The 22,964-nt window shown below is 36.8% G+C and overlaps 1 pseudogene; it reads right to left on the bottom strand.

Moving 5' to 3' along the window:
* Positions 1-14,419: 14,419 nt before the first annotated feature.
* Positions 14,420-22,572, bottom strand: LOC122139390 (annotated as a pseudogene).
* Between the last annotated feature and the right edge of the window lie 392 nt (positions 22,573-22,964).

Genomic DNA, 22,964 nt, shown 5'->3' on the forward strand with positions numbered 1-22,964 from the left:
TACAACAACAAGTAATACAAGAAAGAAATTTTAAAAACAAACATGACGATGTTTTCATAAACTTTGTTTATCTCAAAGTGTAAACCAAAGTTAATTTAGATTAGTCAACCAAAACTACTTTTAGATTACGTTTGACTTATCTTGTTTATCATAATCAAATTATTTATGTTAATTTAAATGATTAGTACACCAAAATAAATAAATAAATAAAATAAAAATACACAAGTAAACAAAAACAAAGAAAAATGTCATAATTTACTCACTGTCAATCCAAACTTGAGCTGTGCAATACTGGAAGGGATTTTGTTGATAATGATAAGTAGACACTAATATGCATCTTTCAAAAATGTGCTTGTAAACGTCTTATATTGTACTTACAGTATAAGCATGTTCTTGTACTAACTCTGTACTAATTTTTCTAACCTTATTAAATTGTCATCTTTTATATCAAATTCTTATCAACACTCTTGATCAAGTGATATTGTGTACATATATCATATAAATATGTTATAAATATTTCAAGAATCTTTTATGAATAAATGATTAAAAGAACAGCATTATAAATGACATTATTGTCACATTTGATCAATGTAATGCTTCCTTGCTGAATAAAAGTATACATTACCTTTGTTTTTAAATCTTTCTTACTCAAAACTTTTAAATAGTACTGTATCACGATTTGCACAAAATATTAAGCAGCACAGCTGTTTTCAACATTGATATTAATGTGACACTGAAGACTGGAGTAATAACTTCAAAATTCAGCTTTGCCATTATAGAAATATAAAGATTTTAAAAATATATGAAAATAGAAAACAGTTATTTTAAATTGTAATAATATTTAACAATATTACAGTTTTTACTGTATTTTTTCAGCAAATAAATGCAGCCTTATTAGCACAATACTTTCTAAAACACTACAAAATCCAGTAGTGCACTCCAATGGTTTTCAAACCTGTTCTGGAGGACCCCCTGCCCTGCACTTTTTGTATGTCTCTCTTAAGAGACACACTTAATTTAGTTCTTGCAGTCTCTATACTAACAAGTTGATGAGTGGAATCAGGTGTGTTAGATGAGGGAGACATACAAAATGCGCAGGGCTGGGGATCCTTCAAGACAGGTTTTTGAAAACCCCTGGTGTACTCAATGTCAGCTGACATAGTTAAAATAATAGTTTAAAACAATCATAAAAAATAAAATAAAACTTTCAAAACAAAGAGAAAAATTAAACAAATAAAATCCAAACAATAAAATAAAATCAATCAAACACAAAAACAAAAGTCAAAAGATGGAAAAAAAGTTTGGGAAAGGTACCTGAGCAGATGACTCCTGCATCATTAGTATGATCACAGACATAACCCCATTCTACTGATGGACAAATCTTCAGTGTAAGTTCTGATCCATTACATAACTTTGGATTTGTCCAGATTTTTCCTGATCCTTGTCCAAAGTGAGCAGCACCCAGAGCATCTACAGGTTCTCCACAGTCCAGCTCTCTACACACCACTGCAGCTTCAGTCATATCCCAGCCAACAGCACACACTGTTCCCCACTGACCTCTATGAAACACCTCCACTCTACCAGCACAGCGACTGCTGCCACCAACCAACCTCACTCTAAAATGGCCTATTTAATAAATTGATAGGGCATCAAAAAAACAAATGGACAAAGGTAAAAAATTAGAAAAAAAAAAAAGAGTATAACAAAAACAGAAAAAGAAAATACTATGTGATGTTTAGTCAAGGTTTAGGGAATATTACATTTGATTTCAGTTTATTAAAATAAATAAATAATTAAATAATTAAATAAAAAGAAAAAAAGATTCATCATTTCCTCTACACTGAATCTCTTGTGTCCACATCTGAGTGTCTCCTCATTCAAAAGCAACGTTGTACAGAGGTGAATCTGAGATTCATTTCCTCTACACTGAATCTCTTGTGCCCACATCTGAGTGTCTCCTTTGTCAAAAGCAGCTGCTCCCAGCACCTGTACAGGAGCCCCACAGTCCAGCTCTCTACACACAACCTCTGCATCCTGCTGTTCAAAGGCAGCGTCACACACTGACATCCACGTCTGATTATGAAGTATCTCTAACCTCCCAGAGCAGCGAGAACCTCCAACCAGCCTGACACCTGAAGGAACAACATTTCAGTTAAGGAAAAATTAAAAATTTGCTATTAATTTACTCACCCTTAGGCCATCCAAGGTGTACATGTGTTTTTTTCTTTTTTTTTTTTTTTGAGTTGAACAGTAAAGAATATTTTTAGCTGAAACTGTGGTTCTTTGTGATTCAAATAATGAAAGACAGTGGCTGCCCGTCTTTGAGAATAATACCCATGGCTCCTGACAATACATTGAGGTCTTATGAAGCAAAATGATCAGTGTGTGCAAGAAACTGAACTTTATTTACAATATTGACTGTAATCCCTAAGCAGCTGAAAGCTACACCTGTTAACAAAGCACCTGGTCCAGATGGCATCTGTGGGAGAACGCTTAAACACTGTGCGGAGCAGCTCAGTATTGTGTTTCATTTACTGTTTCAGGCATGCCTGGATCAAGCTGTGGTTCCTTGCTTATGGAAAACATCTAACATAAAACCCATTCCTAAGCGAGAGAAGTCAGCCATGATAGCCTTAGAGAGGGAGATTAAGTAACAACTTTGTATGACAATGGGTCATAAGTTACATTCCTTGCAGTTTGCATATCGCACTAAAAGAAATAAGGATGATGCAAAGCTTTTCCTCCTAAATACCATTCATCAAGACTAAGAGAGTGGAGGCACATTTGCTAGAATGTTTTTTTTTTTTTTTTTCTCTGCGTTCAACACAATGAATACTATCATCTTAGTGAAGAAACTTGTACGTGAATTTGATGTGAGTCATGGTTTGGTTTTATGGATCTTAGATTTTTTAACATGTAGGCAGCAAAGAGTCATGTTGAATGGAGTGTTGTCAGATACGCTTTCTACGTCAACCGGATCTCCTCAGAGATGCGTACTGTCTTCAGTTCTTTTTATACTCTATAAAACATGAATATCGCAGCACTAAGGATAATTGTCATGTAGTTTAAATATGCTGATGACAGTTTTTCTATCGCTGTTAACAAGTGCAAAGTGTGATGACAGTAATGATCACAATGAGTTCTGTGGTGTAAAGAAACTGAATTACAACTGAATATTACTAAAACGAAAGAGATGGTAATTGATTTTAGAAAAAACGCCTCAAAGGTGAAACCTGTGTATTTTTATGGAAATAAAGTTGAAAGTGTAGAAGAGTATAAGTATCTTGGAACTATCTTTGATACTACTTTAAAGTTCCAGCAGAACACAGAGGCCATTATTAAGAAACTGCATCAAAGAATTTCTTAGGAAACTGAACTCTTTCTGTGTAGAAAAAAGCATACTGAGAACTTTTTATACCACCTTTGTTGAGAGTATCTTGAGTTTTTCTTTTTTTGTGCTGGTACTCATCACTCTCTCTTAGGAACATGAATCATCTGCAGACCTTAGTTAGGATTTGTTCAGAAATTATTGATGTGCCTCTGCAGAGTCTAACAACATCACGGGAGATGACTCTCACCCCTTGAAGGTTAACTTTGAAGTATTGCCCTCTGGAAGAAGATTCAGAAGCATTAAATGTTCATCTAATAGTTATAAATTCTCCTTTGTTCCAGAGGCTATTCGTATTTGCAACTTAAAGTCTTAGTTAGGTTTATTTATTTATTTATTTATATTCTAGAATCTTAATTTAAAATGTTATGTTGATGTACGGAATTTATTATGAAGCATGTTGGGTTGTGTCTTTATTTATTCATTTATTTTGTATTGTCTATGTGATATATTATGTTTGTATTAAGTTTGTTATATGATGCTACTGCCTTACTTTAATTGCCCCTTGTGGGATTAATAAAGTTGTGAACTTAAGTAATGTTCAGTTGCTTGCACAGACTGATCATTTTGCTTCATAAAACATCAGCTATACCTTTAAATAAATTTGTCATAGTGAGGTAATGAGGAGGATAAAGTATAGACACGACTATTCATAAGAAAAATTAAATTGGTCAGTAAAATGTGAGGAAGTCCACCAAAACGTGTACTGTTCTTTGCTGCACCTGCTACATTCATTACATTAGAATACAGAGTTAGAAAAGTGTATTTTTAACAAGGCTTCTGAATATTACTGCAATGTGTGTAGTCAAAGAGAATATGGAAAATGGTCATGGAAAATAAATTTTGTATAAAAATTTATGTTTTGTACTATAATATGGAATTATTAGTTTACCTGAACAAATGACTTGAACATTTTTATCAAGACGATTGCCACGATAAATCAATGGTACAAATCCACATTTCTTAAGTGTGGACTCAGATCCGGTACACTTTGCATTTTTTATCCAAACTGGTCCTGATACTGGTCCAGAATGAGCATCAACCAGAGCATCTACAGGTTCTCCACAGTCCAGCTCTCTACACACCACTGCAGCATCTGCCATATCCCAACCAGCGTCACACACTGTTCCCCATTGACCTCTATGAAGAACCTCCACTCTACCAGCACAGCGACTGCTACCATTTACCAGTCTCACATTTATTATGTCTGTGAATGTATAAAAGAGCACAATAGAAAAAGTGAGTATCAATTTAAAATGTGCTCTATAAAGCTAAATCAACACCTAACTCTTACCAGCACACAGCAAACCAATGTTCTGTTCCCCAGAACAGTTGCTTTTGACTGATAGTGATGTTGGACAGAGGCATATCTGAGATTCATTTCCTCTACACTGAATCTCTTGTGTCCACATCTGAGCGTCTCCTTTGTCAAAAGCAGCTGCTCCCAGCACCTGTACAGGAGCCCCACAGTCCAGCTCTCTACACACAAACCTCTGCATCCTGCTGGTCAAAGGCAGCATCACACACTGACATCCACATCTGATTATGAAGTATCTCTAACCTCCCAGAGCAGCGAGATCCTCCAACCAGCCTGACCTCTAAGAAAAACACAATGAACAAAATCATTGCTTAAATAAAACCTTTGTTTAAATGAATGATATAAAAACACCAAAGAAAAACACACATATTAAATATATTTATTATTGAAGTTGAATATGGAAGCACAGAAATCTTACATAGATAAGAAAAAAAAAGTAATATACTTTACCTGAGCAGATGACTCCAGCATCTTTAGAATGATCACAGTTATGTTTACCCCATCCTCCTGACCAACAGCTCTTTAGTGTAGATTCTGATCCAGTACATACAGCACTCATCCAGATTGGTCCTGATCCTTGTCCAAAATGAGCATCACCCAGAGCATCTACAGGTTCTCCACAGTCCAGCTCTCTACACACCACTGCAGCATCAGCCAAACCCCAGCTTTCATCACACACTGTTCCCCACTGACCTCTATGAAGAACCTCCACTCTACCAGAACAGCGACTGTGACCACCAACCAACCTCACATTCCCATGGTCTAAATATTGAGCAATAACAACAGTTTAGTTCAGTCAACATAATTTCTTGGTATGCTTATTAATACAAACATTCATGCTGACTCCTTCCTTCTTTTAAATAAATAAATAAATAAAGGCTACACAGTAAGGCATTTTTCACACTTAAATCTTGTCAACATTTTTTTTTTCTTATGTCTAAACTAACAAGACAGTTTTATAAGACTTACGGACTGGCCCTTTCACTTTTATTGTAACTGTTTTGTTCCTCCTTTAAAAAAAATAAATAAATAAAAAATAAATAAATAAAAATAAAACAGTTACACTCAAAAGTGAAAGGGCAAATCCATAAGTCTTATAATTTAGTCTTATTTATTTATTTATTTATTTATTATTTATTTATTTATTTATTATTATTTATTTATTAAAAATTTAGTTTTTTTTTTTTTTTTTTGTAAAAGAGACACAAGTTGAAATTTATTTTGGGGGTAAACAAAATTATTATGTTGACTGAGTTAGATTGAACCTGGTGTATTTTGTTTAATGTTTGTTTTTGTTTTTCATCTACATAGTTCTTCTGTAGCTGCGCCCTTTTTTTACACGTTTTGTTGTGATCACAATTTCATTTACTAATAATACAACACAGAAAAACAAAATTTAACTTATGCATTTATAATCAGCAACTCATTTTTCTTATCACAATTTAACATACTTGTTATCTAAAAATTACAAATCAAACATTTTATTATGCTGCATTATGAATGAGCAATTCATTTTTCTTTGGTAAATGTTCAAGGGACTCACTCAAGCTAACATGTTTTTGTCTGTAATAGTACCAAATCAATGTTTATCCTATCAGGACTTTATACCTGAGCATACTCAAATGTCTCCAAATGTGTGATCAAGGTGACTGAAGTACAAATTTTATTTATTTATATTCTTATTATTATTTTTTTTTTTTTTTTTTAGAGGCAAACAAAGTTGAGACAACATTTACTTTCTTGATATCACATAAAAATTTAAATTAACTTGCAATCACAAGACAAGAACACAGGAAAACTTAACAATTAATAATTAATGGCATCTTTACCACAAATAACAAATGTTAACATTATTTTGATAAGGATAATATAGTGAGTAAAAAGAAGACCATCATGTAAAACTTAGAGATGTTTATAAAATGGATGTGACTCCATGAGCGAGAGAGAAAGAGAGAGAAACTGCATGTTTAGCAGTACAGAATCACATTCAAAATATTGTGACAAATTATGCTGTCATCCAAAACAACACATTACAGTACAGTTTAATTTTAAGTAATTAAAGAACACAATCTGACCCCCATTCATTTTTTAAAATAAATTTCTAAAAATAACTTAATCTTTTCATTTCATTTGTACCTACCAGCTTTGATGAGTATTACAACTGAAGACAGTAAAATGAGTGTCAGGCATCTTCCCATCATCCTCAACATGATAAACTCAACAACACACCTATTACAAGTTACTCCGCACTGATGATACAGAAGTACAGACATCCACTCGGTCTCCTTAATAAGAGAGAAAGAGGCCCAACACCCTCCAATCACACTCGCTATTACCTTATTAGACACAACAGAGGAAATCATCAAACAACTTCAGTGACAAATCAGAGGAGGCTTTTCTGATTTTCTCCATATATAACAAAACTGTCAAAGCTGATAAACTCCTCCTTCCCACATATCAAGACGCCTCACTGAGGGAGACACACGCACACACACACAGATATTTATAAGACTTGCAGGAGACAGGAAACTTTTCAGTTTATTTACAGCATCAAAGCCAAACACCTGCAGAGACGAGATAAAAGTCCTGATAACTAACTGCATATTGTATATCCGAAACATCTATTAGAGTATACGTGATATATACATGATATTAACATAATAAATTCAACTCTGTAAAATTAATACAAATGTTAATTAGCATTTACATTGAACATTTGACAATGAAAATAATCACCTTGTTAGCAGCAGAGAGAGCAGTTGTGCTACATTTCTGCTAAAGCACCTTGCATTTCATATTCATAATTCCAAACTCGGAGTAGTGTTGCAACAGACAAATACAGTATACTAGTACAATAAAATAATAAATGAACCTCCACAGATTTTAGTATGAAGATTTTTTTTTATTATTATTATTATTATTTTTTTTTGATAGCATCCTGAATAAAGACAAATGAGGAAATATACAATATGCAATGCAGAGGTAGGCAACGTCGGTCCTGGAGTGCCGATGTCCTGCGGAGTTTAGCTCCAACCCTGAAAAAAAAAAACTCACTTGTCTGTAGCCTTAGTAAGACCTTGATTAGTTTGTTCAAGTATGTTTAATTAGGGTTAGAGCTAAACTCTGCTGAACAGTGGCACTCCAGGACCGATGTTGCCTATCTTTGTGCTATAGCATCATTTCAAATAAACTCTGCTGTAAAATTACATATAAACCTAACATGTCTCTTCCTATCTACTTCATGTCAGTAAAACAGTCTCTTTCCATCTACATGTTAGCAGTTGGTTCTTGTCCAGAATATTTTACAGTTTGGGTTTGGAAGAGAACTTATGGATTGTAGTCAAAGTCCTGTGTATGTAAGGATAGAAGCAGTCTTGAACTACTTAGAAAAGCCTCTGCCCCTTTAATCGCTGACGCTATAATGCCCTTTCAGTCCAATTTAGCTGCCACCGAACTGCAATTTCTACCGAGGGGGCGCAGGCATTTGCACACAGTATGCTCCCTCACAAAAATTACTTCAGACAGACTTAGCTTAACAGCAGTAACAGTATAATGATCAACATACAATTACACACAAAACTGACCACCAAAGGCAACTTCAGAAAGCCTTTGTGTGTGTGTTGGTGTGTGTGTGTGTGTGTGTGTGTGTGGTGTGTAGTGTGTGTGTGTGTGTGTGTGTGTGTGTGTGCGCGCGCTCAAAAACTGGTACAAAATTTAACACACAGGTTAGTGGGATATCAAAGACAGCAAGTTGAAAGTGAAAAAAGTGACGTGACATACAGCCAAGTATGGTGACCCATACTCAGAATCCGTGCTCATCCAAAGTGCACACACACACCCCAGAGCAGTGGGCAGCCATTTATGTATGGTGTTGCTGGCCCAAGACTCAAACCCACAACCTTAGGGTTAGGAGTCAAATTGTCTAATCACTAGGCCACAGCTTCCCCAAAGGATACACTTATACAGTCTTTACAAAGTCACACAAATTTTCATCAGCTGAACAACTTTTTTATTTTATTTAAAAAAAAATTGGAAGATTTTCATCAGCTGAACAACTGATTATTATTAAATTATTTATTTTATTTTTTTTGGAATATTTTTCATCAGCTGAACAACTGGTATGTTGTTAAACATCAGTACAATCCTTTGACTGCATGTACTTTTCCTCACAGGCTCATTTTCATTTCAGTCAAAAATTTAATATGGCAATATAGGGTCTATGTTGCCTCCAAAAATCTCTCAGATGAAAATATCTCATTAGGACAGGGTGTGACACGATCATTGGATTTTAAAAGCGTGCCTTGTTCTGGAAGCAGCATTTTTCCAGCTTTAAGACAACTGACTATTAAGAAAAGATGGACAGCATGTCTATATTTCCCTCCACTGTAGAAAAACAAAGCCAAAATGTCCCAGAATGTCCCATGTGTGTCATACTTAGAACATATTAACAGGATAAATTAATTAATTCCGGCACAACACAGCCACTCGATACTTACGTAAGAATCCTTTTTCGGACCATAATTTAACCATAAATTAATAAGTATTAGATGGAAAACGTTAAATAAGCAAATAAGCATCTGGTTTATTTTTCTTTTTTTTGTTTTAATTAGATAAGACAGACTGGAAGCTACGAGTTGTGCCCCCTCAGGGGCCACACCCATAACTTCCACAGCTCTGAGCGGGGGTGAAAGATCATGCCCTTTGCCTGTGACAGGAGGTCCCCCTTGATGGGGATCTCCCATGGAGAGCAGTCGAGAAGGGAAATCAGGTCCAAGAATCATACTCGGCCCGGCCAGAACGGGGCTACTAACAACAGACGGACCCCGTCCCGGCGCATTCTCTCTAGAACTCCCGGGAGCAGAGCGATCTGGGGAAAAGCATACAGACAAAGTCGCACCAAAGCGTCCCATCTGAGAGGAGCTGGGTGAGTCAGAGAGAACCAGAGGGGACAGTGCGATGTCATATAAGTCACAAACAGGTCCACCTGAGTAGGGTTGGGTATTGTTTTAATTTTAGCGATTCCGATTCCGCTTATCGAATCCGGTTCTTAACAATTCTCGGTTCCGATTCCAATATTTTTTTGGGAGAAAAAAAAAAAGAGCAAATACGTCAAGAAAAAGGTTTTTAGCTTTTATTCTTGACACATTTAGGCTATAACCAGTAGGCTGTAACTGTTAACTGTGACAATTCGTCAAATAATTAAATAAATAACACTTTCATTAAGGAATGATCAGAAGCAATTACAAAAATTACAATTATACCTATTTAGGTATAACACACAAAAAACAACATAAAATATATAACAGGCAGTTACTATTGGAGGCAGTAAAATAAGAGAGATTAAAATGCAAAGTCAGCAGTTCTTTTTTAGAAAGATCAGCATGTCTGCCTTCTCCGGAAGGATGCGTGATGTCTCTGGGCTAATTGTATCCCCAGCAGTAGAAAAGACCCTTTCACTGGGGGTAGAGGAGGCCTGTGCACAAAGGTATTAGAGGGCTAGTTCAGATAGTTGAGGATACGTGTCTCTCCTGTTCCACCACCACATTGTAGGGTCTTCAGAAGTCAGTATAGGCAGCATGTCATTATACTGTACATCTCCAGTTCTTTGTAAGTTTTTTCCTGGATGGATATGGTTCTCTGAATTTGGTTCTTCTTAAGTGCATCGTCTTCAGCAAAAACCACCTCAAAAGGAGTCACCTTGGCCTTCTTGCACTTCTGAAGCTATGCAAGGAAAAAAAGAAAAAAACTTATTCAGCCATTTGCAAAGTTTATGTTTTCAGTTTTTATCATGTTGTACTCACTGCTGCTATAGTCTCATTCTTGTTTTCTTCTCTCTCCTCTTTGTGTGGGTGGCCTGTCCGCATATCCTCCTCACCATCACCATGCTCTGTCAGCTGAAAGTGTAATAAGCAGTTTGACAAAACAAATGACTAACAAGTAACTACATACATAAGACATGATGCAATAAGTGAGTATTTGATCATTTAAGGTTTAAATTTTAATTAATTGCACATTACATTCTTGTTCATAATGAATACCTGCTCTGTTTCCATAGGATGTGCTGCTGCTAGCACTTTTCCTTTATCCGCTCCCAGACTGTGTCATCCTCTACTTTATGCTTAAACCTAGGATCCAGTGCATTTGCCTCTTCAGTGAAGGCTCTGACATGGACACTCTATGGAATGCAGATATATAATAGGACCCACTTTATATTAGGTGTCTTTCACTACTATGTACTAACATTTACATTAATCATTTGATACACTGTACTTATTGTGTATACATGTTTTTTTTTTTTTTACATTATGAGCTGACTCAACCCTAGATCTTCGAAAGTTCAGCTCATGACAGATCAGACAAACTTTGAATAGTTACCAACACATTTAATAAAATTTGCTTCCGAAGTATTCTGCTTTATTTTAATGTTACTAATTGACACATATCAGTTCTGTTTTGGTTTAGTTCTCTGTTTAGTCTGACTCAGTTTCTTTTGTTCTCTGTTTTCCCTCCACTAGTTTGTTTCCATTGCCCCTGATTAGCTCACACTGTTCTGTTTCTTTGATTACTCTCTGCAAGTATAATTCTGCCCTCAGGTTCTTCAGTTCTTGGTCTTGTGTTGATGTTATGATTATAAGCTCTTGAATGTAACATTAAACTAATAAAATGATTTTTTTTAAAGGAACAGTGTAAAATAAATAAAAAGCAAAATATATTGTAGAAAAAGATTATATAATAACAGAACTGCACAGTCAGCATCTCACACTGTGACCATCATGATGAACCTCCACTCAGCAGCAGAGAGACTACTGCCACCTAGCAACTAAGTACAAATTGTGCTTTAAGTCTATATATTTATAGGTAAATTATGCTCTAGTCATCTTGAAAATAAAGCTTCATGCCTTTAAGACTTTAAGACTTCAAGTCTGTGCACAGTCAGTGTTATTTGTCTGAATAGGTTATAATGTGTGTATTGTAGTTCATAATTGAGCAACATCTGTTTCAGATTTTTCAAGACTGAGCTAATTCTATGGCGTTTTACTGAATTACAGTTTCCATAGAGGTAAAATATGTTATGTAATTATTAATTTAACCAACGTTTAAATCATTAACTGCTTCAAAATGTATACTGTTAACAAAATCGTTATTGAAATATTTGCAAATAACCTTCTTTACTAATTAAAATAATAAATGTACAACAACTGTACACAGTGCATATGTTACAAAGCATACACTTTTATTGAGATTTCAGAATTATAAATTTGACATTTGTTATACATATGATGAGACGTCTCTTCCACACACATAAAAAATCTTACTTGTAAACTTAAGATATAAAAATAAAAACATAATTGCAAGAATATACAGTGAGACTTCAGATATAAAAATGCTGACTTGTTAGGTTATGTTTTCTCATTAAAATTATATGATTTCTTATTAATTCAGTAGAATGTGTTGGAATTCTAATTAAAAAAAATATTTTATCTATATAAAATGAGCAATTATGCATGTTGTGTTTCTGACAATTAAAAACACTGCAGGACATCAAGTGAACAGCATACTTTTCTGCTCAATTAAGAGAGATTTTATTTATTTAAAATGAAAGATTATTGCTCATGCCTGCTGTTTGTAAACTTATTTCCTTTTTGTAAACTTATTAAATAAATTCTAATGTCCTTTAGCTAAATATTAAAAGTGAACCATCAGTGAATTTAGATTTAAAAGGAATTATATTTTTGTAACTTGAAGATGTTGTAATCCATGCAACTGAAACTTATAAGACCACTAAAACTTAAAAGGATTTGAGGCAGTGGGTGTGGTTTGAGTTAGATTTGAGGCAGTGGGTGTGGTTTGAGTTATTCAGTTCCTTCCTGTTTTCCTGGTTCCTCCTCCACATCATCATAGTCTGTTATTGGAAAACGAGAGCAAATTCATGTATCAATGCATACATTAAAATCCATTATAATAAACATTAATATTAGCAGTACATTTAAATGATATTTCATGATAACATAAATTGATAATATAAAGTGATTATAAAGACTAAACCAAGGTGTTAATAACATACCAAACATGTCACTCATACTCTCTGACATTCTTCACATCATCATACTCCTCCCATAGGCGGAGGGTGAACCAACTTCAGGGTAAGGCTAAAAGCAGCAAAATCTTTTAAACACTAGTCTCTCGTAGCCAGTCTGGAATTCATGGTAGCTTTCATTGGCCAAGGCCTGACCATGAGGCCGTTTGACCAACATGTCAAACAACCAATCACAGTTCGTTTCGTTCAGCGTCACGTTTTGGGGCATGGAAATGTCGCCACAATAACAGACCAGTGTGTAAAACTCTCGGATATATTTTAAAGATTCTATGCTGCAAACGTTACATATTTACTTTTGAAACACATACTTTTGAAAATCCAGCTTTTAGTCGATCCTGATAAGCGCTCATTGTCACAGTTGTAAACACGACGGCCTTCTTCTTTCGTGAGGGGGTTTGGCACTACGGTATCTTTGTTTCCAGGTGGAACGTAAAGAACGTGACACACATGTCTTGCTGAAATCCAGTAGAATTCAACCAATCCGATGACAACTTCGACACTCCTGAAGTGTTTCCACTTTTGTGTCCCATATGCATCAGACGTTTAGCCAACAGTCCGTGGGCAATATTCCTGATGCACATACTAATTAAATACAAACATCATGTCTTTTTAGGCAAGAACCAGACATGGGTGTCATGTAGGCTAATAAAATATGTTTAATGGGACTGAATTTGTATTTAACGTGATTACAATTTAATTAAAACATTATAAATTGATAATTATAAGGTCCTTCTCAAAAAATTAGCATATTGTGAAAAAGTTCATTTATAGCCTACAGAAAGTGACATTATCACTAACTCTAACTCACTAAAAGTTTAAGCGCTCTCAAAAAAAAAAAAATTTCGTTATAATCACTGAAGCTGGCTACACTACGAAATGAATCGCTTACTTACATTGTACGTACATCTGCGTTTTGCTGTTTATGATGAGAGAATTTGCAACAGTCCGGATTTCAGTCAGCGAACACGTGCGCACTCAACAAAGCTGATTTTGTAAGGCTCCGCCTGTCTACTCCTGAACACCCTCTGAAATAAATGTGGCTATTATTAATTACATAAAAAATAGACTATATCAGGGGTGTCCAATCCTGCTCCTGGAGGGCCACAGTCCTAATCACAATCAAACACACCTGAACCATTTGATCAAGGTCTTCAGGGTTACTAGAAACTTCCTGATAGGTGTTTTGGGACAAGATGGAGCTAAACTCTGCAGGACTCTGGTTTGGTCACCATTAGACTACATACTTTATATGGCACGATAATGTAAAAAAAAAAAAAAAAAAACCTGTTCCAATCTAGAAGGGTGTAAATTGAATTCCACACCTGCTTTATCACTGGAAAACTTTCGTATAATGACAACATCATCAAAATACATATATAAAGAAAACATGCAGTCTACCTTGAAAAAGGTCTATAAACAAACAGGTTTACTGTTCACAGGCCCTATTGTGTTTAAAGTTGTAAAAATAATTATAAGTCATAAACCTGTAGCATGATGTCTCACTCCAGCAGTGATTACATCATCATAGTTCTCTGGTGTGATTTGTTGCTCTACTAAATGAGTTAAAAACAAAGAGAGAACAGACCTTAGTCAGTGCAGCACTATATTTATTATTTGACAAGAATAAAAATGAGGCTGTGAGCGATACAAGTACAGGGTCTTCAATAGATTGTACTGTTGTTTAACAAAAAAAAAAATCCAAAAATCTTTAAGTAAACCAAAACTTTATGAAAATGATGTGATATAGGACTCTTGTACAGTGCCTGCCACTGGTAAGACTGTAAGTCTGTCCCTCACAACCTCATTTTCATCTGCATAAAATATGCTGTCTTCCTTGAATAAGGTCTATAAACAGAAACAGGTTTACTGTTCACAGGCCAGAAAGGTTAAAGAAATAAAATCCATCAGTTGAAGTCACTGACCTGTCAGGCTTTTAGTGGTGGAGAAATCATTATGGTATTTAGATGTGACTGCTTCTGCAGATTTTGCTTTAATAAACATGTACAAATGAATGAATGAAACCATATTTAAATTATGTGTTGAATGGTGTATTGTATATAATTTCTGCTAAGAAAATGTTTGCTAAGTAAAGAGCTAAGTACTTGGTAAGTAAAGGTTTTTAATTAATTACATATGCATACTGTCATAAATTCTGTCACATGGACTATTTTACTGATGTCCTTACTACGTTTCTGGGCCTGGGAACATTTCAGTTGTATTGCTGTCTATGCAGGGTCAGAAAGCTCTCGGATTTCATCAAAAATATCTTAATTTGTGTTCTGAAGATGAACAAAGGTCTTATGGGTTTGGAACAACATGAGGATGACTAATTAATGACAGAATTTTGAGTAATTAATGACAGAATTTTCATTATTGGGTGAACTATCCCTTTAAGTCATCTAACCTGAAAGAAGCTCATCAGCATCTTCATATCCAGAATGCTGTTCTTCAGAAAGGACACTTCCTGTTATGGAGTAGAACCATCAGACACATCCATAATCACAAATCAGCCAAAACCCCTACTTCCTTTGGTCATTCAACACTAACACAATATAATTTCAAATAACACTCGACGTCCAACAAAATATTAATGTGATTTATTTTACTCATCCCTCAGAATTAAGTGATTATCCTGTTAATCTCCACAATTCTGACACGATGACACTTACTCACCCCTCTGAGTGAAAAGACTATTGGTGGGCTTGTGCTGAATCTCATCATAAAGGGCCTCAGTCATCATTCTGTGTCTCCTTTTAGAGAGAGCTGTGAGTGTAGACAGACAAACCTACTGTCAGTTTACAACGCATGACTGATCACTGTTGGAAATTCAAAAGCGAAAACCAGGAGACTCTTGGGTATCTTCAGCAGGACACTTTATTGAAAATGCGCTGCGTGGTGCTGCAGTCATCAAAAGTCTAACTAAAGCAGTGATAAATTGTAGTTTATATACATTTAGGGGGCAGTGCTTAGAAACGGAGACAAAGCACCTGGGTGACGACCTTAAACAAAGCATGCAAATGAAGTATTCAGGTATAGCAACCTGCTCCATTTCACCAGTCCTAATCCAATCAGCATAACTACTCAAAGAATTGGGCAGAGGCACCAAAAGCCATTACAAACAAAAGGTGATAGTCTCAGTAATCTGGCTCATTTAACTAACAATAAGAGAACAGGAACTGACAGGAACCTTTTGCTACAAACTTTACTTAAGAGAATCATTTGTCTGATATCATCATATTTAGCTTAAATGCTAACTACAATGTACTTCATCTTAGTTTTTCATGTGATGCTATGTTAGAACATAGGATCAGCATATTTTAAACAGATTCTTAAATTTGTAATCACACACTGAATAAGACTCAATATGACAGTCTCTGGATCTCTCCTACCTCTCCTCATCACTCTGTTCTGCTGAATCAGTATAAGCAGTGGCACTAAGAGCAGTAAGAGCACAACTCCCAGAACAATCACAAGCACTGGGGGAGACGCTGCTGGAGGAGTTTGTGGAGGAGCGACTGATGTTGAGCGCACTGGAGGAGAAACTGGAGGAGAAGCTGATGATGTTGTGGCAGGAGTAGTGGACACTGACACATCTGACAAGTCTGTCAAAACAGACACAAACACATTAAAAACCATGCAAACACACAAACATTCACTCTAAAATGATCAAATGAATATTATTCCTCAGTGTTTTGTTGTGACCTGCACAGGTGAGTCCAGCGTGCTCTTTGCGGGAGCAGTCAGTGTGGTTATTCAGGGAGAGAGGACAGTCCCACAGGTGAATCTCATTCCCTCTGCACTCGACTTTGTTCATCCAGACAACACACCTTCACCAGCACCAAAGGTTGAATTCCCATCAGCCCTCAGTGCTGCTCCACAACCCAGCTGCCTGCAGACCACCTGAGCATCGCTGATGTCCCACTGATCATCACAGACTGAGCCCCACACAGCGTTATGATACACCTCCAGCCTCCCAGAGCACCGGCCGTCCCCTCCACGCAGTCTGAGAGGAAGATGCTCTGAAATAAATGTGGAGACTCATCAGTCATAGCTTACCATCTTGACAATTCACAACTATATGTTGAATAAAAAGCAATTAGCCATTAATTTATTATTACTCTCATTACTAAATCAAAACCTACTCACTTGAACACTGTCTCTGGTGAGGAGATGCTGAACATGTCAGATGACTCTGTGGAGACTCAGGACTCTCTTTCTCTGTGATTTTAGATGGAAACTAAACTTTGTGAAAACTCAACAACAAACAATACTGTGCTTGGTTTGCTGAAATAAAATCAATCAAAAATCAAAAAAATTAAATTATTATTATATCATTAAATTAATTCTTACCAAAGCAAGTGATATTGGCCACCTCATTATCATAACAGTTGTTCTGGCCCCAGGGTAAAGATGGACACTGCCACAATGTCCCATCATGCTTTCGACAATTAAGATGATCTAACCAATTAGGAGCAGATCTCAGTCCCACTGAATATCTTGGTTCACTGCTAGATCTTCCACAGTTCAGCTCTTGACAGATCAGACTCGCTGTGTCTCTGTCCATATTGTTGTAACATAAATTTCCCCAGGATCCATTGTAGAAAACCTCCACATTCCCTTCACAACCCTCAGTTAACCTGATCTCTTTAAACTCTAGATGAAAAAGTGTGAATTAATACAATTGGAATTCAGGTTGTGCTAAACCTAAAATAACACCTAAATAACTTAAGACAATTCTAATGCATCTGCAATCATTGACAGCATTTAAAAATATTACCGGACCCAATATGGTATTAAATGTAGGATGTTTCTTTGAAAAACATTCCCACTAATGTACTGTTTACCTGAGCACACAACTCCTACATCCTCCTTGTGTTGACAGTCATGTTTTCTCCCAGGACGGGAGAAGAGCAGCTCCACAGGGACGTCTCATTCCCCTCACACTCCACCTCATCCAGCCATATGGGTCCAGAACCAGGACCAAACCAGGCTGGTACCTGCTGGTTACTGAGGGCCACTCCACACTGCAGCTGTCTGCACACCACATGAGCATCTTTAATATCCCAGGAGTCATCACACACTGTCCCCCATGAGCCGCTGTGAAAAACCTCCAGCCTCCCTGCACAGTCTCCCCCAGAACCCACCAGCCTGATGGACCCCCGACCTGATATTCAGAGAAAGAAAAACACATTATTGATCATGAACAACTGAATAATCTGTCCAGATGTTGTTCTTCTCACCGATGCAGGTGATTGACAGCTGTTGTGTGGAGCTGCAGTTGAGAGTTTGTGGAGAGCTGCAGTTCCCCAGATGAGCTTCACTCCCCAGAGCACTGGAAGCCCGTCACACACATCATGACTGTGTTCAGGACTGGATGAAGAGGAGGAGCCGTAGAAGTTCAGCACAGAGCCACAGCCCAGCTGTCTGCAGACCACAGAGGATTCAGTGAGACTCCAGGAGTCCAGCAGAACTCTCCTCCAGACCTGATGGATGAAAACTTCCACCTCCCCCTCACACTGTCTCTCTCCCAGACAACCGCACCAGACCATCATGAAGAGCCAGAGAGGAATCTGAGTGAAAGATGTGGCATTTTATTATTATATTATATTATATTATATTATATTATATATATTATATATTATATTATAGTATTTATATTATATATAATATTTTATTCCATGGTCTGTCTGAATACTTGATTCTGATTGGCTGGCAGGTATGCATTAAAAATGCTGCGCGCACAGGTAGTTCCAAGTCTCTATATCAATGCGCTGCTTAAACACACTCCCACACCCACCACTCGCACAGAGAGAGAGAGATCAGAGATCCCACTGCACACACAGAAACATTCAGAAGTAGGCCAATATATAGCCTATTGTCAATGCTGCCCCACAACTTTTATTTATAAAATGGATTAACGTTAGATACTGAATCACTGCATTATATTCTTCAACAATGAGGAGGTAAAATCTCTGTTTAAGTAACTAAACTCACAAATTGTTTGTAGAGAGAGACGCAGAGATGCAGGTAATTCACACACACAACTGTCATCTTTCTCTCTCTCAAACAAACGACTCGTTAATTAATTCAAATAACTGTTATAATTCATTCAAATAAATGTGATCTAAATGCACTATTTCATCTTTTTGTCTGATTTTAAGTGGGCAGAATGCTAGAGCTAACTGACGAAAATAAACATAATTTTTACCAAAGACTATAGAATACCCAAGACGTGTCACTCGTATAGTTTTGAATAGGGAAAAATGCAACACTCAATATGGCCGCTCAATCACAGGAAGCCCCACCTTCTGAATGAAAGAGTCAATTGCTAATCGGTAAAGTCATCGGGTCACTGCCGCTGCTGTTAGAAGTCCCGGTTGCTATAGAAACAGTCAGCGTTCTGAGACGTGCTCTTAGGACTGCGCACTGGCTGATCTAGTATGAAATGATCTATTTGAGCAAAAGTAACAACATTTATGACACAGCTTTTGTCAGATTTCTTTGGTGATTTTAAATATGAAATTTAATTGTAAGCTTGTTGAACAGTTTTGGAGAATTTGATATTTCCCCATTCAAAGAGATAGGAGTTGCACTTGCATGCCCGAGAGGTGTTTCAAAGATGGCCGATGAGTGACATGACTTGTTTTAAAGGGATTTTTTTGTTACCCATTCGGTCAAATATTGTGCTGCAAAGAACAATACTAGTTTTAACTTGTCTATAACTTGGCTAATGACTATGGAATAAGCAGGATAGTCAACGGTTTGCCGTGCATTAAAGGATTTTAAATGCACTTCGCAGAGGCAACTTTGCCTCCACATTGTGTATTTAAAATCCTTTAATGCACAGCAAACCGCTGATTATCCATTACTTATATTATACTATATTATATTATAGCATGGTAATTTATAACACATTTATCAATAAAATCCTCTCACTAGAGCAGATGACTCCAACATCTCGTCTATGAGAACGTTCAGCTCGACTCCATGAAGAGATGGAACATTCTGAGAGTTTTCTTTCATTCCCGTCACAATTAAACACATCAGTCCAGATTTCACGACTTCCCTCGCCAAACCAGTCTGATCCCACAACAGACACAGCAATCCCACAATTCAGCTGTCTACAGAGGACACTGGCAGCTCTCATATCCCAGCATGCATCACACACTGTGCCCCATTTACTTAAGTACTGACGTTCGACTCGACCAGAACAGATGTCAAGGACCGTTTACCAGCCTGAGATCAGTGTAACCTGGACAAAGAACATGGTTTTAATGAAGCAGAACAGGAAAGATAACAGTATGAATAATGATTAATTCTTCAGTTGTTTCTGTTTAATACAATCAAAGCTGGGCTTGACATTAACAGTTTTGTTCACCAACCACTGTGGCTAGTGGTTTTCCAAAGTTACTCGCCACTCAGCATTTTCAGTGGCCACAATTTTGTTCTATGTGCTGCAACAACTAAAGTCTGTCTAGTACGCTGAAGGTGACAAAGCAACCGTTGAAAATCATTTGAAATTTGTGTCAATACATCATAAATAAAACAAATCAACACATTTCAGACAGGGATTTGTCGTGTTGGTGCCACGCCGCATCCAGTGTAAACTATAGATATGTATATCTATGGTTTAGACAGCATCACTGATTATAATGAGTTCTATAGTATTTTGTCACACCACACCACTCGCATCCTGTGTAGACACGGTGCAACATTGGTTTTGCTTTGCTTCACAGAACTAATTGTTGCCTGTGTTGCGTACATATGTGTGGGGTGGAGCTAGCAAAATAGGGGCGAGACCCTTTTGGGGTAGGGGCGTGTTTGTTTTGGTGATTTCAAATGTAAGCATCGGCTACCAGAAATCACTTACCCCACCGTTAAGGCTTTTTAACCCATTTAAGAAATTTAAAATTTGATACAACTAAATTTAAGAGTTCTTAAGGACCCGCAGAAACCAACCAAAGTGGCTAATGACTGTGTTACACGTCACTACTGATATCCACCCACATTAGGCAAATTGTTAAAGTCAAGCCCTATACAGTTTTAGTCTATTTAACAATTAGATTTGTTTAAAAATGATACCAGAACACATCAGTTCCACGTGATTGTCATGGGTGCAATTTATATTATTTGAAGTTGATGATGGGCCAGCGTCTCTAACGAATGAGTGATTCATTTCCTCTGCACTGAATCTCGTGTCCACATCTGACCGTCTCCTTTGCCAAAAGCAGCTGCTCCCAGCACCTGTACAGGAGCCCCACAGTCCAGCTCTCTACACACAACCTCTGCATCCTGCTGGTCAAAGACAGCGTCACACACTGACATCCACGTCTGATTATGGTAGATCTCCAATCTCCCAGAGCACAGGTGAGGTCCATCAGCAAGTCTTGTAAATCGTCCATAGTTTATAGTTTCTGATTAGATTTACACAACACACAAGACCATCTGTCACTATGATTATGATACAGACATAAACCAACAGCAAGTCCATTAATTAATAAAAAGAGATAAATGGATTAAAGAAATAGGTTTAGACCATAAAATATAAAATCTCAGAAAACAAATTACACACAATTATTTTAAACTTCACAAAGATGTTTATGAAACAAATACTAACAACCCATCAATGTTTATGAATGGAATTCTGATCAGTGATGCATTAACAGGGTGATGTATTGAGCGGCCCACCTGATCATTCGACTCCAGCATCTTGATGATGGCCACAGTTATGAACACCCCATCCTAATGATCTACAGTCCTTCAGGGTGGACTCTGATCCACTACATGCCACTTGATCCATCCAGATTGGTCCTGATCCTTGCCCAAAATTTGCATAGTACACTGCATTTAAAGCCTCTCCACAGTCCAGCTCTCTACACACCACTTCAACATCAGTCTTATCCCAGTGATTATGACACACTGTTCCCCACTGACCATCATGATGAACCTCCACTCTACCACTGCAGGGACTGTTACCACCAACCAACCTAACAGTCTCAAAATCTGTACATGAAAAAGAGAATTTAACCACAGAGCAAGTGAGCGAGCGAGCGATAGAGAGGATTTAACCACAGCAGCAGAACAGAGGTTTATAAGTACAAATATTTATATTTTTAACTGGACAAATAAAGCTTAAGTATATTACAAATAAACTCAAGAAAACAAATAATTTATTTTATTGCTGTTGTTGTATTACAGCGTTTGACAATTGCTAACATACTCTTTCTGAAATTGTGCCTCCTTTTCATTAAACTTAACATATCTCCTGGAATAATAAACATTTATTTCAAAACTATTTTAACTCTTCTCAACTGTTTTTGCATCATAACTATACAAAACAATCAATCAAATGATAAGCTGATATACACAGCAGCTACACATGGATGTGACTATTGTAAAACACTAACATCGTGTGATTTGTAATTTCAGTAATAAAAGTTTTAAAGGTTAAACATTGACATTTTACCAGAACAAATCAGTCCCACGTTGTTTCCTTGAGAGCACTGTATGTCATGTGAAGCTGGACACAATAGAATGAATGATTCATTTCCTCCACACTGAATCTCTTGTGTCCACATCTGAGTCTCTCCTTTGCCAAAAGCAGCTGCTCCCAGCACCTGTACAGGAGCCCCACAGTCCAGCTCTCTACACACAACCTCTGCATCCTGCTGGTCAAAGGCAGCATCACACACTGACATCCACATCTGATTATGAAGTATCTCTAACCTCCCAGAGCAGCGAGATCCTCCAACCAGCCGGAACTCCTGAACAAATAAAAGAATGTGTATTTTTAAATGCATAAAATTCAAAAAAAAAAAACAAATACCTAACAACAATACAGTTTTTATTAATAAATACACAAAACATAAAGATAAAAAATAATTATCTATCAAAATAACACAAACAATAGTAAGTCAAGCGTATCATGACCTCATTGTATGAAGAACGTGACGTCTGATGAAGTCATCCTGAAGTCCGTTTCGGACTTGATTGCCTTTGTTGTCTGAGTCGTTTCAGTCTGATGCCTTTTATTTTCGGTCTGTTCGTTGACCATTTTTGTCTGAGTCCTTTTCGATGCCTTTTTTTTTTTTTCCTGATCCGGTCCTGATGCCTTTTGTCTGAGTCCGTGTCGGATGGCATAATTGTATCGGACAGACACC

The sequence above is a fragment of the Cyprinus carpio genome, chromosome A4 (genome assembly GCF_018340385.1).
Source record: "Cyprinus carpio isolate SPL01 chromosome A4, ASM1834038v1, whole genome shotgun sequence".
Taxonomy (NCBI): Eukaryota; Metazoa; Chordata; class Actinopteri; order Cypriniformes; family Cyprinidae; genus Cyprinus; species Cyprinus carpio.